At 38.6% G+C, this 18,833-nt stretch overlaps 1 long non-coding RNA gene across 1 annotated transcript; it reads right to left on the bottom strand.

Annotated features, from left to right (window-relative positions):
* Positions 1-9,076: 9,076 nt before the first annotated feature.
* Positions 9,077-11,543, bottom strand: LOC132131674 (uncharacterized). Its single transcript, XR_009428918.1, has 3 exons — positions 11,460-11,543; positions 10,638-10,705; positions 9,077-10,198 (listed from the first exon to the last, which is right to left on the bottom strand). It is a non-coding gene; the product is annotated as an uncharacterized LOC132131674 (long non-coding RNA).
* Positions 11,544-18,833: the final 7,290 nt, after the last annotated feature.

Raw genomic sequence — 18,833 nt, 5'->3', positions numbered from 1 at the left:
CCAGTGTTGTTGTGCTGATGTGATTCACTATCACTGCAGTAACAAGAGCAGGACAAAAAGAAGCTTTTAGAACCTTTGCTTCAAAAATGATTCGAAGCGCTGGAAACTCACGCTGGTGACCCATGCTGGCTTTTTCATTTCTATCTTGCAATAAGCTAATCAAACGGACACTCTCCTTATTTCACGTGTTTGGCTATTTGCTGCAGGTCACACTTACAGGTGCACAGGCTCCAGAGTTAAACTCTGGATCAAACTCTGAGCTGACAGAGAGTGTTTTATTGAGCATTGTGAAACTGATGAATCTGATCTAAACCAAGTTGGATTTGCTTGGTTTTGTCAACTCTAAACCTACTATGAAACTCAAGAGTTCCCTTTTCAAAACTGGTCTCACATGTTGCATAAAACTCTGTGGGGAAACTCCTGTTTACTGAACACTGAAGTCTGATTGGTTCATGTTTGTGTGTCTACATATAAAAATGGCATTTCAGCTCACCAAAATAGGAGGAGCTGGCAGGCTATATGGGTTGGTGCTGAGTTACCAGTCTCGAGCGATCTGATGCTGGCACAGGTCCTGCGTGCTTCACTCTGCCCATAGCAGTTTGATTCGCTGGTGCATTTCACACATGAGGATCAGTGCCCCTCGTCTGCAGCGACGAGTTTGATCTCTTTCGGCAGATCAGAGGAGGAAGCTGTCGCTGATAGCTTTAGATGCAGACAACTGGGTTTGCTTCGGAGAGGATCCTGGCACCCTTCTCCCCAAAGAGTCACCACGGGACAGACAGTGAACTGATCTGAACCCTCGCCAAGGCTGTGGAGGAACTCGGCTTAGATTGTTTGGCTCCAGAAGAGCCCAGCCACAGCTGCTTTGACAATAGTTCCTGTCAGGACGTTGTAAATGAACTTACCAAGGCGAGGCACTCCCTCTACTCAGAGCGAATCCACTCTTCTGCTTCTGCCATCTTCACCTTGATGGAACTGAAGAAAGGGGATATGACAAGCTCCCCCCTCTGAAGATTGAAAGCCAAGGCCATGCACCCATCCAAGCCCTGCATGACCACCTCCTGGCCATGCTCTCAGCACTGGACATGAAGGCAGTGTTTCACACCAAACTCCTCTGTGCTATGGCAAGTCTGGCCTGAGTCCTGAGGATTTTAAGGAGCTGCACACAGCAACTGATCTGGCTCTGCATGCTACTAAGGCTACTGCTCAGGCAATCACAAGAGCATGGTGGACTTGGTGGTGCTTGAGCTGAATCTAACCAAGATCAAGGATGCTGACAATCGCTTTTTTTTTTTTGACTCCCTAGTCTTCCTGTTATTCAGCCCTGCTGTGGACGGATTCGCAGACAGCCTCACTGCAGTCGTATACTTGAGTTGTCGCAGTCCATCCACTAGTTCCTTCCTAAATGCTCCAGCTCGGCAGCTAGTTCAAGTCACCAGAGGTCTCTGTCTTCCCAGCCTCTGTCTACCCATCTCCAGCTCAGCCTATGCCCAGATCAGCACCCTCAGATGGTTAACCTCCACCTCTTTCCTAAGCGCCAGGGACCTAACAAGTCACTGGTGTCCATATGTATTTCCAAGCTGGGAAAACTATTTTCTGAAGTAAATAAAAAAGTGCTGTTAGATAAAGAGGGCAACACCATGTCTATACCAGATGAAACACTGTGATCTCTGCAAATCCATTAGCCCTTGTCAGGAGTAACACATGCATGTTGAGTATGTCATAAATAGTTTATGTTAAAGAACTTTTGTAGGCCTGCAAAATTAAATAACCCTTCAACATGGAAATACTGTATATTAGTATTCACAGAACACTGAGTGCAAACAGTACAAACACTAATAGTAAATAGGTTAAACCATCCTATGCTTTTGATCTGCTCATTACTGAAGGTAATAATAATAATGACGGTTGGGCCGTTATTCAGATGTCTGTTCACTGACCGCCTGCTGCACATTACACACACAACTTTAATCAGCAAGCTTCAATCAGATTAACGGACTTCAACACATCTTCTTGCAACACAGTCATGAGTGATCTTATCGTTTTTCTTATTTTTGGTTGCTGAATCAGTTCAGACTTCCTCCTGTGTCTGGACTGCATTAACAATAATACAGATGAGTTATAAACAACAGAGTTTGCATTCTTTGTCGATTTCGGGATTAGATGCATTATTTGCAGTCCTAAAATGTTTTTCTCAGTTTCCTGCAGTGGCAGCACATCCCAACTACAGCAATCATCAACAAAGATCCAGCAGCAGCAGCAACAACAGGGATCAGCTCTATCCTGGAGGATGAGAAGGATAGTGTGAAAGATTCCACTGGAACGGCTAAAGAGTCAACGAAAGAGATCAGGTCAGTCAACAATCACTAATATCAGCACTGCTATACCTGCAGATGTGTGACAGAGTTGAGTGATGTCCAGATGTTGAGTCTGGTTGCTGATGGGATTGTTGAGCACACAGCTGTAGCTGTTTTTATCCTGATATTCCACCTCCAGAGGCAGAGGTGGGTAGAGTACCCAAAAACTGTACTCAAGTAAAAGTAAAAGTACTTCTAGAAATATTTACTCAAGTAAAAGTAAAAGTACTAGTCTTGAATAGTTACTTGAGTAAGAGTAAAAGAGTATCGGATAAAAAATCTACTCAAGTAGTTAGTTACTAGTTACTTTGGGTCATATATACTGAGCCTATTTTTATTTAGATATATAGATAAAATGTATGTAATGTATGTGTGCGTGTATAAATGTATATATTTCATCAGCCTTTACTCCAATTTATGTAATTTATTATAAAACCCTGTCTGTTTACTTAAGTAACAGATATAGGTGTCATGCCATAACATATTTTTAATACGACTGACTTTATATTAAATGTGAATTTAACATTGAAAGTTAATGTGATATAAATATTGCTACTAATCTTCTATTGTTCAGAAAGAGAGCAAATAACATTTACATTATTAAAGATAATTTTCACTGACAGTCTAGATTTCAATCACTCTCAGAAACTCCCATTAAAATCACTGAAACTGTTAACACTGTGAAATCAATATCTTAATTAAAGATTCGTACACACATCTGCACTTTGTTGTTTCTGCGAGAGAATTCGCCAGAAAGAGGTCTCCAGTCAGTGAGCGAGTGAAGGAAGCACCGGCATTTTAGCGATGACTCATCGGAACACCTCTGATTGGCCAATGCTTTAATAAGCTCAAAAGAATCATGTGTGATTGGTTATAATGCGCAGTGCTGTATAAACACATCTATCTCTGGCTAAGCGCCAGCAAGCAATCACAGATCTGAATTTAGCAGCTGATGATATGACTCGCTGAACGTACTTGCACAGGTGTGATTGTATTAAAATTAATAAAATCTTAATCGGCTATTTTTTGTCTTTTGGAAGCTGCATTCAACTTGACTCCCCTCTGTTATAAGCCACACACGTACAACAAACTAATGTCACAGTGGTATCGTGTACTGTAATCGAATGTAGCCCAAGTTATTACCTGTTAAACAGTAGACAGCACACGTGGTGTTCATCTAATAAGGATCTCCATCGCTAGCAAATAATAGCCTTTGCAGATTTCAATTCAGTGCAGTTCCAGCCACGTTTTCAACGCTCTTTCTGTTCTTAAACGTTACAACTCTGAGTGAACCACTTCAGATGCTCAGCGCGTGCGGCAGGGAACTGAACGACTCATTCAAACTGATTTATGAACCAATTCACTCGTTTGCCAATTGGTTTGATCAAGCCTTTGAACAGAATTGACTCAAAAGAATGAATCATTCGCGAATGGGCATCGCTCATTGCCCAGAGAAAAGTAGACGGCGCGTTTGGAATAAACTGAAGCATTTATAACATTTATTGCATTAAGATAAAGTAACGAGAGGGGCGTAACACACAGTAACGAAGTAAAAGTACAGATTTTTCCCCAAAAATTTACTCAAGTAAGAGTATAAAGTACCCATCTTTAAATATACTCCGAAAAGTATTCGTTACCCCAAAAAATTACTCAAGTAAATGTAACGAAGTAAATGTAACTCGTTACTACCCACCTCTGTCCAGAGGTAGAGAGAGACTGATGCTGAGATCAGACACACTGATGCTGGACAATAAACTTTGCATCAGGACAAAGTAACCCAACTCACATTAAATAAAATATGAAAAAAGCTTGCAAAAAATACAGATTTTTGAGAAACACCCTTTAATCTTTGGGTTTAGTTTGCTGGATATAGCAAATGATCATACAATTTGAAACAAGATAATGGTCTATGTTTAATTTCATGAAGTGTGCGCTTAATCACAATTAATCAGAAAAAGTGTGATTTAATTAGATTTAAAAAAAAACTATATAGATTGACAGCCCTAATATATATAGTGTATGTGGAAAAGTACAAAGTTAACACTGTTTATCATCTCACAGTACCAGTCTTCTGACTCAAACTGAAATCTGCTGCAGTTTGATTTCTTCAGAAATGTGGTTTGATACACAAGTTTATTCTTAAAAGGGTTTCTTTGTTTCTGTTTTTAGAAACGAATTAGTTGGAAGCACATGTAAGGAATTTCTGCTAAACAAACCTTTCACTCCTTCAATCCCGAAACATCTCGAGGTGGTGGAGCAGTGGCAGGGCATCTCCCTACTGCCCCCTGCAGCCAGCCCTACGATACATTTGTGCTCACATCTTGTCTTTTCTCTGGAATCAGAGCCAAAACTTCCCTGTTCTGCCTCCTCTGTCAGGTCTTTGAGGGCCTTTTTCAGTTTGGAGTCTCTGATTTCAAGGGATTTCTAGAGACGTTGGATGGATGCTCCAGTGAAGCCCCTTCACCTGACTTCTACCGGGAATGTTAATTCCCTCCACCTGGCTTGTGAGCGTACAATGGACAAGTCTGCATACTATTCCCTTTTCAGACTCTATTCCTTCTTCCCATGGCACTGTCAGTTCTGCCAAGATGACCAACACAGCAGAAGTGTACCAGAGCATGATGTCTGGCCAAGGTTGTGGTGATCTCTTGAGTGAACTTCAACTGGGGTTCGAGATCGGCACTCAGTGGTGCTTTGAAGGAAGATAGCACGTGCCACAGGCTTGGATTCTTGCGGTCACAAAGTTGACAGGACTCCTCCAAAACAAACCACTGTTACATGTTCTGATGACTAGGAAGGGTGTTGTATGTGGTCCGGTTGGTGAAGCTCAGCCTTGCTTGGGGTATTCTCCACATGTCCGCCCTTGCGATGGCCGTGTCTACGACTGCCTCTCAGGTTGCCAATTGTCCTGACATTGCTGACTCACTGCTCTGATCTTGCAGGTCTTCTCTTCCTCTATCTTAATTACCCCTGAGATCACCAGGTTTCTCTTCTACTCTTATGGAAGCCATTCCAAATCCAATGCCAGCCCTGCCTGTCTGCAGCCACCCAGAGATCTCATAATGCTTCAATCAGTTCATGGCCTGATCTTCTACCTTTGCTGCATTCCTCTTATTCCAGAATTGACTTGAACCTTGTAGTTCTGGATGATGGTGTCAGGTGAGTCTCTTAGCTTGAAAAGGAGCCTCACGTTCCCTTGCTTGTAGCCCAGGATGATAGATTGCAGGGGAAGCAGTAAGGTGTTTCTTCAAAACAGTGCCATGTTGGAGAAGCTTCACCGGAGGCTTAGCCATTGCGGATATAGCTGTTGACTTTGCAGTCCATCTTCTCAGCTGCTGTCAATGTGATATCACACAACTTTAAGAGCAACATCAGACATTGGTAAAGGGTAAACTCATAACACCAGACCTTGAACTTTCCTGGGAGAAAAAGTCTGGTCATTTTTGCTCAACCCATCCAACAGATGAGACATCACAGAGACGGCCATGTACTTGTCACATGGAGCCTTCTGAGACTTTTTACAGTTTGTTTGTCTGATGAGTGAATGTGTGAATCAATGATGTTCTTCTGCTGTTTGTTTACATGTTTTACATTTACAGACTGCAGCGAGATCATCAGACTGGATCTCTGACCATCACAAACACCAGAATCAGTAAAACATACTTGAAATCATATTCCGAATGATCACTGTTAAAGTAAAGAGCCCAAATCTTAACCCTTCACTTAAAACCATTCACACACACATCCTGATAGGTCGCATATGTTGTCAGAACACCAGCAGTTTAGCTGCAGTTCTTCAAAAACACACTAGATAGAGCCATTTATTAGATCTATCAATATACAAATGAAGATCGGTGTAGAAATGTGTACATTTCAAAGGATTCAACTTTTGGCATTTAATCTAATCAGTTAACGGTTTAACTCATCAATATGAAGCCAATGCCTGAAAACATTTATTTGATATAGGCTACTTACATTAGACGGTGGAGGTGATTCCTGGTTGTGATACTAGGTGATGCTTTAGTATTGTTGCAGTTTTATCATTAAGATGAAAAAATGGGGAGACACGTTAAAGTTTAATCTTCCATTATGTTGGTATTATGTTATGAAATGTATGAAGGTGAAGTGTAGTTTTACATCACGTTTAATTTTCTCCATCGTCACTTTCTCAATAGAATTCAAATGGGTCGCATGTTTTATCATCGGCAGCTCTGTGAATGGAGCAGCTCTTTTAGAGAGTGCCGGTGAATATGATGTAATTGGTCTGTTCAATTCAGATGGGCAGTTGGAACTTATAAAATCTCCAAATATGTGATTACATATGGTATAAATGATTAACAGCCTAAGCCTAAACCCCCCCCCCCAAAAAAATATATATGCAGGATTTTATTTAGCCTAAGTAAACATGACAGCTTTGGAAGGATAAGATGTGTGGCCAAGTGTGGTGATCCATACTCAGAATTTGTGCTCTTTATCCCATCCAAGTGGACACACAGCAGAGAGTAGTCAACACACATACACACACACACACACACACACACACACACACTCACATGTTTGTTTTTGTGAAAAGTGTGTTCATCCCATAGGCGTAATGGTTTTTATACTGTAGAAACTGTATATTCTATGGCCCTACACCAACCCTACACCTAACCCTAACAGGAAACTTTGTGTATTTTTACTTTCTCAAAAAAACTCATTCTGTATGATTTATAAGCGTTTTGAAAAATGGGGACATGGGTTATGTCCTCATAAGTCACCCTCTCCTTGTAATACCTGTGTCATACCCATGTCATTATACAGAGTTGTGTCCTGATATGTCACGAAAACAAGAGTACACACACACACACACACTCAATACATACCCCCAAATCTCAGCCCAGGCTATGAGTTAAATTCAGTTCCCTCAGTTCATGTGTAAAATTCTAAACAACTACAACCCGAATTCCGGAAAAGTTGGGACGTTTTTTAAATTTTAATAAAATGAAAACTAAAAGACTTTCAAATCACATGAGCCAATATTTTATTCACAATAGAACATAGATAACATAGCAAATGTTTAAACTGAGAAAGTTTACAATTTTATGCACAAAATGAGCTCATTTCAATTTTGATTTCTGCTACAGGTCTCAAAATAGTTGGGACGGGGCATGTTTACCATGGTGTAGCATCTTCTTTTCTTTTCAAAACAGTTTGAAGACGTCTGGGCATTGAGGCTATGAGTTGCTGGAGTTTTGCTGTTGGAATTTGGCCCCATTCTTGCCTTATATAGATTTCCTGCTTCTGAAGAGTTCGTGGTCGTCTTTGACGTATTTTTCGTTTAATGATGCGCCAAATGTTCTCTATAGGTGAAAGATCTGGACTGCAGGCAGGCCAGGTTAGAACCCGGACTCTTCTACGACGAAGTCATGCTGTTGTTATAGCTGCAGTATGTGGTTTTGCATTGTCCTGCTGAAATAAACAAGGCCTTCCCTGAAATAGACGTTGTTTGGAGGGAAGCATATGTTGCTCTAAAACCTTTATATACCTTTCAGCATTCACAGAGCCTTCCAAAACATGCAAGCTGCCCATACCGTATGCACTTATGCACCCCCATACCATCAGAGATGCTGGCTTTTGAACTGAACGCTGATAACATGCTGGAAGGTCTCCCTCCTCTTTAGCCCGGAGGACACGGCGTCCGTGATTTCCAACAAGAATGTCAAATTTGGACTCGTCTGACCATAAAACACTATTCCACTTTGAAATAGTCCATTTTAAATGAGCCTTGGCCCACAGGACACGACGGCGCTTCTGGACCATGTTCACATATGGCTTCCTTTTTGCATGATAGAGCTTTAGTTGGCATCTGCTGATGGCACGGCGGATTGTGTTTACCGTCAGTGGTTTCTGAAAGTATTCCTGGGCCCATTTAGTAATGTCATTGACACAATCATGCCGATGAGTGATGCAGTGTCGTCTGAGAGCCCGAAGACCACGGGCATCCAATAAAGGTCTCCGTCCTTGTCCCTTACGCACAGAGATTTCTCCAGTTTCTCTGAATCTTTTGATGATGTTATGCACTATAGATGATGAGATTTGCAAAGCCTTTGCAATTTGACATTGAGGAACATTGTTTTTAAAGTTTTCTGCAATTTTTTTACGCAGTCTTTCACAGATTGGAGAGCCTCTGCCCATCTTTACTTCTGAGAGACTCTGCTTCTCTAAGACAAAGCTTTTATAGCTAATCATGTTACAGACCTGATATCAATTAACTTAATTAATCACTAGATGTTCTCCCAGCTGAATCTTTTCAAAACTGTTTGCTTTTTTAGCCATTTGTTGCCCCCGTGTCAACTTTTTTGAGACCTGTAGCAGGCATTAAATTTTAAATGAGCTAATTAAGTGGATAAAAGTGTAAAATTTCTCAGTTTAAACATTTGCTACGTTATCTATGTTCTATTGTGAATAAAATATTGGCTCATGTGATTTGAAATTCCTTTAGTTTTCATTTTATTAAAATTTAAAAAACATCCCAACTTTTCCGGAATTCGGGTTGTAACAGAACATGTTGTGATGACATTACATTTGATGAAATCTGAATATCAGAATATTTGGAAACCAAAATGCACACATTGCAAATCTGACTGTAACACATGCAACCACAAATACTTAACAAAATAAACTGAATGCCCAATGAAATTAAGTTTATTTAAGTTTATTCAATGAATGTGTGAAGCTTAAAGGTCGCCCACTTTATCTCACATTTTAAACTCCATAGCAAAAACAATCTGTAACAAACAAAACACGAACTGTCACAATAATATTTAGTGTAGTGTGTACATGTAGTGTCTCTTTAGATTTTTTGTCTTTCACCTTGAGTGAGTTCTCCTTTGATATGTGGCCACAACCACCTGTGTCATACTTCATCATCCAAAACCAGTTTATTTCAGATTTTGACCTAATTTGTTTTAACTATGGACAGGAGCCCTGTTAAATCTACTCAGAGTTTATGAAAACTAAATACATCAAACATAAATTGCATTTATTCTTAAAATGACCCAGACATTTGCAGAAGAAAAACAAAACAGGATATGACCTTTATGGGGGAAAAAAAGCTATCAAGAATAGTTCTGCTTAGAAAGACATCTTGAGCTGGAAATAACTGAAACTATAGCACTGCTTAACTGCAGGATCACTGCATGAGTATGAAAAAAAATCATGATGCATGTGCATAAGTATATACCAATACCTGCTTGATTTGAGACATTTTTGTCAAACATCAGCATTGATAAGTTCAGTATTACATAGTAAAGTGGTTTGTCTGTAGAGCAGAAGTCGACGGTTTTATGTGAGCGGGAATGGAAAAAGCCCTTCAACCACACGCTACTGACAGACACACTTTTCACACCTCACACACACTCACAAACAGACATCAAACACAGACGTCCAGCAGCAGACTCATTCTCATGCACAAGCTGTTGTGCACCAGCAGACCAAACCACATTTCTGTACAGATGTAAATAATCAATACCACAGCAAGGGCTCCGCTCCTTTTGATGAGTAGTTTGCATCTACGGTTTGCACTTTTAACTTTAAGAGTACCAAATGAAAATGCTCCATTTGGCTAGAAGAGTTACATAAACGTCCTTCTATTACACTCTAAAGTCTTTTGAAGTTTTAGGAGACCATTTCATTAATCCGTTATTAATTATCATTCTTTAAAACCCTTTTAGGATGATCCTGCTGTATGATTTCCTGATGCAAACTGGCGTACGAAGTAAAACATTGACGTTTAGTCTTCATCAAATCATGATCGGTGTATATTCCACATGATTGTCCTCTTTAACTTCCTGTAAAAACTGCATAACAAGAAAATAAGAAGAACAATAATAAATGTTTATAAAATGCTTTTATAAACATCTGTCAGTGCTGTTGAGAACTAAATCAATGTTCATTATAATATCTAAGCCCATTTCTGCCACATTAGAAAAAAAATAGACATTAAATGGCATCATTTTGACATACTAAGTCAAAATTAGTATTGTATCTCATAATTACGGTATCTCATTAAAAATATCTCAGAATTATGACTTAAATGGTACCATTTGGCTTTTTATTTCATAATTATGATTTGTTAGAGTATTTTTGTTTTCTTAAGGTGGAAATGGACTTCCATTTTATACAGACAAAAACACAAGCACACACAATGATCTACATCTGAAATCATAATATATTTGAAAATTATATCTGCTGAAAGTACACAAATGCACTGAACAAATGAACAATAAAGTTTCTTACCGATTCGTGTGTGTTTGTTTTGGTGAATGTCGGCACGGTGTAAGTGATCTCTTCTGCAGAACTCTCATCTATTCCAACAATAATACGCATTAAAACAACTAAACTCAATCCTAGACAACTACATCGGGTTCTTCACAACATATGTGACATTATTAAGGCTTCCAAACTTAAATCAATACATGTTTAATACAGCAGTTGAAAAAAAATGGCGTGAACAAATATAAATAGCCATTAGGCCTGTAACATTTTCCACACACAAAAAGTTCACAAAAGAGCATGTGTTTATCATTAAATTTAGAGAGATATTCTTTACACATATATCAAACCCGCTTGAGATGTTTAACAAAACTCTTTTCATTATTTGTATGTAATCAGCATGTAAGCTCAACTAGCACAACAGAAGTCATAATTTATATAGATGTTAATATGTGCACCAGCTGCATCTTTACACATGTAAGATTATGTTCTTAAAATGGAGAAAGCTTTTTTATTTTTTTTTTAATTAAAAATAAACATTTAAGTTTTTGTATTTTTTAATATTGATGCAGTTTGTGAAACACAGAATTTATTTTTGTGCGAGTGAGACGACTAAAGAGCGACGTTCTGTATCATTAAATAAACAAGAATTCTGATATGAGTGTGATCTGCAGAAATAGATATATACCCAATAACTACACATATTAATTTGTTTCCATATAAAGGATGTTAACTACAAAATTATGACAATAATTCTAATTAAATGATAAAATATAGCAATCAGTTTAAATTTTTCAAATTCACATTTGTTATAATTTGTGTTTAAAAGCAGTAGGTAACACTTACCGTCTTTGTCAGTCTTTCTACATTTCTTGTAGATGCAGAGAATCCCGACAGCAGCGACAATCAACAGAGATCCAGCAGAGATCAGAGAGACGGAGACTGGAGGATGAGAAAGAGACTGTGCTGAAACGCCAAAAGAGAAACAGTGTCAGTCTCATCTATAAAACAGAAAATAAGGAGATCAGGCCAGTAAATAAACACATATATCAGCACTGCTATACCTGCAGATGTGTGACAGAGCTGAGTGATGTCCAGATGTTGAGTCTGGTTGCTGATGGGATTGTTGAGCACACAGCTGTAGCTGTTTTTATCCTGATATTCCACCTCCAGAGGTAGAGAGAGACTGATGCTGAGATCAGACACACTGATGCTGGACAATAAACTGTTTCCTTTGTACCAGGAGAGAGTCACATGACCCACATTCAACACTGAACACACCAATGAACAATTCTGCTCTGAGGATGAGGAGGATGAAGAACAGTTTCTCATGATGACAGGAACAGGCAGACGAGCTGAAAACATCAGATAATAAGAGGAATATGAACACAACAGTCAGTCTATTTTCATTGTAGCGAATGCTGTGATGAAGGTTGTGTTGAGTGAGTGTGTAGTGTGTTGACGGTCACTGAATGGGTCTGTCATCTCAAGCTATTAAATTATGTAATGTGTGAATATATAAATATAATTTGTGCATGTTTGCATAAATCATGTTTTTATACCAAGGAGAGGAAACATTGGTAGCTGAACAAGTTAATCAATGACTTGAGGATTGCTTAGACTGCTGGCAGCTGAGTTTTTTATTTTTATTTTTTATTATTAATTTTCAGTGTAGGAGCTAATCTCTGCAGGATATTGGCATTCTAGGACAAACATTACCTGTTCCTGCTTTATACTCACCATAGACAGAAACATTAAATGTTTTGGATGTTTTTTTCACTCCACTTATCTGTAGTTCATAATCTCCAGTGTGTTCAGTTGTGATGTTTGTGATGGTCAGAGATCCAGTTTGATCGTCCAGCTTCAGTCTGTCTCTGAATCTCCCGTCTGGACCATCATATGTGGAAAAGTTTAGCTTGTTCTTGATTTTAGCTATTTGAGACTCGTTAGCTCCAAATTTCCACAGTATGTCATCTTCTTCACGTATTTCAGTTACATTAGTTTTTAAAGTAACAGAATCTCCCTCCGTCGCTGACACTGAATCACCAAACACACCTGATCAACAAACAGATTTTACACTGATTAAAGCTTCTCATGGATTACAGAGCCTATGATCAGATGTAGTTTTTATTGTTTACATGTGAACCTGAGAACATCCAGAAAAGTGGCATAAAAATATAACACTATGAAATGTGAGATATACGAGCAGACAGATGTGTGAAAGCCACACGTTTAGGTTGAGTTGATCCAAGGATTAACTATAGTGTATTATCTTATAGCTGTATATCACTGTTGGACATTCCTTTGACACAGATAAAGAAAAACACATGAGTAAAATATCAGCTCTCTACAGAGAGACTGAAAACATTTCAGTGCTTACGGATTGCCATGAAACACATTTATAGTGTAAATTAATGGAGTAATATGTCAGCATGAATATCTGAAAAAGGAGAGATAAGTATTTTTATGCAACAATAATAATTATCATTACTATATTTATTATTACTTTCACACATGCCAATTTTAAACAAGCACTTGACCCAATACACATTGGGTTTTCATACTTAATATTTAAGGGCTATTTAATACACTAAAAACATAAATGCATTAAGCCCAGATATAAACTCAAAGCAAACAGGGTTCCAAAAATAGCAACAACTTTTGCCATCTTGACTTCTTCCTTAATGAGTTTAATTTAAAGTAACACGGTCCAAGTTAATCTATCTTAAGTGTAAAGGAAGCCCAGGATCAAAGTGATGGTTTGAATGTAAGTCTGCATAATTCAAAATAATATTTGATTTATTCGTCTGATATTTGAAAGCAACTCAATGAATTTTTTTTCATGATTTTTAACATTTTATTTTCACGACCTTTCTTTCTAGATCTTGAAATTTCCATTTAAAATGTACTGAATTCAAAGTTAGCAGATTTCACAATATCCGTGATGATCTGGTACAGCAGATGAAAATAATCCGATTTGAACAGTATCATCAGCTTTATTACTCTGAGAAAAAAAAAAAAAACTTTTATAATAAAAAAATCCATAAAGATGTTTTTATAACTTACCGATCAGATTCCAGCAGCACCAACAGAAAACAATCATGTGAAACATTTTCTTCATTTGTTCAACGTCTGATCAAATAAAACGACCTGCTGAACCAACAGCAGAACTGTTGAAGTGATGTGAAACCTCCTACGGCTCAGTTTGACCCTCCTAGTTCACACCTTGAGTTTGCATAATAAACTATTACAGTTCATCTAGCTGGGATTACAACATTTAACTCTTCTTTACGGGTGAAATATTCTTTATTTTTATCATTAAACATGCTTTCTGTAAGAAAAAAAAAAAAGCTGTCACTGGGGTATTTTACTGACCCCTTACATTTAGGTACCTTTTGAAAAGGTCAGCTTCTGTACCTTTCTGAGAGTGTAGTTGCCTGACTCTGTTAAATGGATATAAGTAAAAGTATATTGTTTGAATTGTGGATGAACTACATTTTGTGGTACACCCCCATTTCTAGAAAAGTTGGGACATTTGGTAAAATGCAATAAAATCAAGGAGCACAGCCTAAATTGTTTGAATATGACAAAATGAAAAAATAGGCCTATAGGGAAGGTCCCAAAATAGTTTTTGTTAATAGAGTGAAGTTTATAAGTTGGTGTGAGCAACCAGAGTCATTTAAAAAATATTCAAAATAACACAAAGTGCAAATAAAGGGACATTGTGCAGTTACGGAAACAACATTTACCAAAAACCCATCAGACTACTAACATGAACCATTAATGAAACATGGAAACTGATGCTGATTAATAGAATGAACATCATATCAACAAGCAAATCCTTCCCAGCTAACACACGATGTACCAGTTACCTGATTTATTTATCATTTGCTTTTAATTTATGACTTATTAATTGCCAATGTAACTATGACATTGCATGCTCATAGTTTCTCTTGTGCTTTATGTTTGAAGTGATATACAGCATGCACGGCTACATCTCCGAGTGCAAATGAAGATCGCATGGCATACGAGCACAGTATCATGTCTGACAGGACAGGAACGTTTGGTTTTCTGAGGTAAGAGACTTTACTAACAAGCTACAAATATAATGTTTGTGCAGTGACACTGATAACACTGTAGTCTGACGACCTCTCACCTAACCACAGATAATGAATCAGGTTACACGTACAGTATTTCTACACCACCCACCACTTTTATAGAATATCCAAATTAAACTCTTTTGAATTAGTCACTGGTATTGTGACTGGGTGTGAAAGGAGCATCTCAGTCTTTGCAAGCAATGATGGCTCATGGCTCAACACTTTGTGACAAATTTCATGAGAGAATTGTCCCGAACAGTAAGAAAAATATATATATATTTAAAAATCACATTTCTTCATGCAAAATTGCATAGAATTTTGAATATTGTGGAAAGATTCAGGGAATCCAGAGGAATCTGAAATGTGCAGGGCGAGGCAAAAAAAAAAAAAAGAACTGTTGCATCTGCGTGACCTGTGAGCCATCATACGGCATTGCATAAGAAACTGTTGTGCTGCGGTGTTAAATATAGCCACATGGGCTCAGGAGTTCTCTAGTGGTAAACATGCCTTTGGCCAAACTCTTCTGGGCTGTGTTACTGGTCAATGAAAACATATGACATCTTTTCTTTGTACTTCTGCCAGTTAAATGAAGGTAAAGTGCAATTAACAAATCAGATTCTAGACTTTATTTACATTTTACAAAATGTCCCATCTTTTCTGGAAACGGGTTTGTAAAGCCTAACACTTCTGATGTTAAAGTGATGTATATTTATTATAAAATTGAGTGAATGGAAAAACCGAAGTACAAAAATAAAACCGCCTGCTGCCTGACAGTTCCAGTGTCACTGAAGTTCAGCTTCTGATTCAAACTGAAAGTGGCTGTGGTCGGTTTTCTACAGAAAGGTAGTTTGATCTGTTGGGTGGACAAACAGCTCATAAGTGAGTGTGTATTCAGTGCATGTTTGTGTGTAGTTTGTATATAAACTTCTTCCTGTGCGAACAGCATTTTAAAACTCTTGAATCTACTGAAAAAAAATAAACAAGATGAGCAACTGTTTTACACCAGTAGAAACAATAACAAAATTATCATATTTAACTGTTCAAAAGTTTAGTAGTGTGTGTATACATAAGCCCTATTCAGACAAGATTAGTTTTACAAGGGTCCATGGACTAATGTAATGTTTGTATGTAATTATGTCTGTAATATCAATGGCCATGGAATTTGCATGGAATAAGCAATCTCAGTAAAATTACAAGAACACTATTTATGCTCCGTCACTTCCCTGTCGTCATGTGCATACTACATTGCTTCCTGACATGACATGAAATATTGCTCATCAACATCATTAGAATATTACAACATACTGCATGACCTTTGAATTGACCTGTGTATACCTGAGGTAATTCTTCCAGATAATTTTACAGAAGGTAAAAGTTGCTGTATTCTTTACTGGCATTATCTGAAATGATTACTGAGATGGCACATTATCACGGGACTAAAATCCCTGAGGAGCTCTGGTAATACTTAATTTTTTCCACCTCTCCATGTAAAACTAATTCTATCTGAATAGGGCTTTAGGTGACACTGAACAAAATGGGACTGAAACTGTTCTATATTTATACACAGAATAAACAAGCTGCTAAACAAGACACAGGTGAAGGTAATTGGTAACTAAAGGAATCGATTAACAGGAAGAAAACACAGGAAGAGAGAGAATTCAAACTAAAAGCCCTTGAATAACTTACCAGTAATAGTCCTGAACTCAACAGGACACTCAAAAACTGGTGGAGCCTGAGAATCTGTTGTAAATGGCGGAGCTGCTAGATCAGAAGACCGAAGCTGAGCCAGACGAGGTGGAGAACAGGGTGGAGTCAAAGGAAGAAAGGACCAGGGTGGAATCAAGGGGTGTGGGTGACAACAGTTGTGAGGACAACAGTGGAGCCAGAGGAATGGAGAAGCCATTAGAGTCAATGAGGTGGAGGCCGGAAGTCTATCACGTAGATCGGATCTCAATGTCAGGAATATTTGATTTAAGCCCCTTTCACACTGCACATCGGACCCGGCAAATTGCCGGAACATTGTTTGGTCGGCTTCTGTGTGAAAGCAAACATGTCCCGGGATTGATTCTGGCATTGAACCCGGGCCAGGGACCTAGTAACCTAGTAACAATCTGGTGATGACAGGGACCTAGTGCGCGGTGTGAGCAAAAGCCAGATCTAACAAAATCCAAATCGCACGTTATCGCGCGACTCTTACCGGCTGTTTTTTTCATAGACAGTAAAAGAAATGGACACAGCGACCCCATTGGATTCAAAAGAGAAAAATGAAGTCAATTAGAAGCAAACACTTCCTGGGGGTCGGATGTACTGCGCAGACTCAAATTGAGCTTGATGACGTAGATGTCACTTGAGCAAACTGTAAGTCTTCTAATCGCTGTGCCAAGAGAAATCTGAATCACCCACCAAATCTTCCAGAGAAGGCGAGCGTGAACAGGAGCAAATTTTGGTAAGTGTTCTGATTAATTATCTCCCTTGACTTTATGCCTCCACGTTCCCCCGATAGCCTCATAGACAGTAAAAGATCGCTGGTTATGACGCAATCGTTAGCCTATTTTTTACAAAAACTGCTTCTACGGGAACATAACGTAAGATACAAGGTAATGGAGCCTTTTATACATTTTTGTGTTTCTTTAGAAATAACTAATGGACAAATGGAGTCTTTAAATGCCTTAAATGTAAAGTATTCGCTGTCAAAGTGACGCCAAAATGAATGGGAGTCAATGGAATGCTAACAGCAGGTGGGGGTGCGCTAGCCAATGGCAGTGGCCAGGGATGCCTCAAAAAAAATATCAAACCCTGCACCCCTGGTTTTTTTAGGAAGATCAACGTTCGCGACAAAAAAATATGTGCAAACTGTAATGAAGCAAAGATCAGTTAGTTCCTCACTTTCCGCGCTGACGCCGAGATCGTTCACCGGCTTCACTGAAAGTATAACCATAGACAGTAAAAGAAATGGACACAGCGACCCCATTGGAACTCAATTGAGACAAGTGAAGCCCATTTTTAGCGTTTTTTAGCACTTCCGTTTCTGACGCGCAGACTCAAACTAAGCTTGATGACGTCAGCAACCTGTCTGACAGATGTAAATCTTCTAAGTGGCTGTGCGTGCAAACTGCCATCGTTAATCTTGCAGAGACGGCGAGCTTTAGCGGGGAGTTCTTTGGCGTGAGTGAGCAGGAGTTAATATTCTGATTAATTATTTTGTATAGTATTTTAAAATGTAACGCCAGTACGCCATATTAAGTTAATTGCATGCGAGCTTCTCCTCCTGTCTGTACGGTAATTTCTCTACTGTGCGACAGAGAGTCGAGTGGTTATGATGCAATCGTTAGCCTTTTTTTTCAAAAACTGTTTCTACAGGGCCATAATGTAACATAGTAGGTAATGGAGCCCTTTATACATTGTCGTGTATCTTTAGAAATAAATAATGGACAAATGGAGTCTTCAAACGCCTCAGATGTAAAGTTATTCGCTGTCAAAGTCACGCCAAAATGAATGGGAGGTCAATGGGATGCTAACTCAAGTGAAGTTCTGCTACAAGATGGCAGCTCGCGGCCGACTTCAACTTCCGGTCGACTTCCTTGCCGCCTGAGTATAACGTGCCTAACGTTTTCGACTCGTACATTACACGTCACGCCCTGATGTCACGTTATGGGATCTCTACGGGTTGTGTGTGAAAGCAGTTTTACAGAGGAAGCGTGATGACATGCTGATGACAGCAGAGAGGTGTTAATATGAGTCAAAGATATTGGTAAGTTGCTTATCAAGTCAGTCTATAATAATAATTGTTTATCTGTCTTCAAATCTTATATCAGGAATATTGTTGTTCTGCTGATGTGATTTACTGTCGCTGCAGTGACTCAGAACAGCTGATTCACAATCTTTGAAAGGTATGGAAATATGTATTTTATTTAAAAATAAAAAAATCTAATCAATTTGTGTTAAATTGTTGTTCAAAAGACAATGCAGTGATTGGTCAGTGTCTTATCAAACAAAGCTATCAGAATATGTGAATCAGTTGTTTGGACACACGCTGATGACCTCTGCTGGTCAGAACAGAATATATGGAAATGTAAAACTCGGCCCAAGCATGCATTAAAACACCACTTACAAATGATTT

Source organism: Carassius carassius, chromosome 48, assembly GCF_963082965.1.
Source record: "Carassius carassius chromosome 48, fCarCar2.1, whole genome shotgun sequence".
Classification (NCBI taxonomy): domain Eukaryota; kingdom Metazoa; phylum Chordata; class Actinopteri; order Cypriniformes; family Cyprinidae; genus Carassius; species Carassius carassius.
Note: the sequence above shows the minus strand (reverse complement) of the source record. Positions and strands in the feature narration are given on the sequence as shown.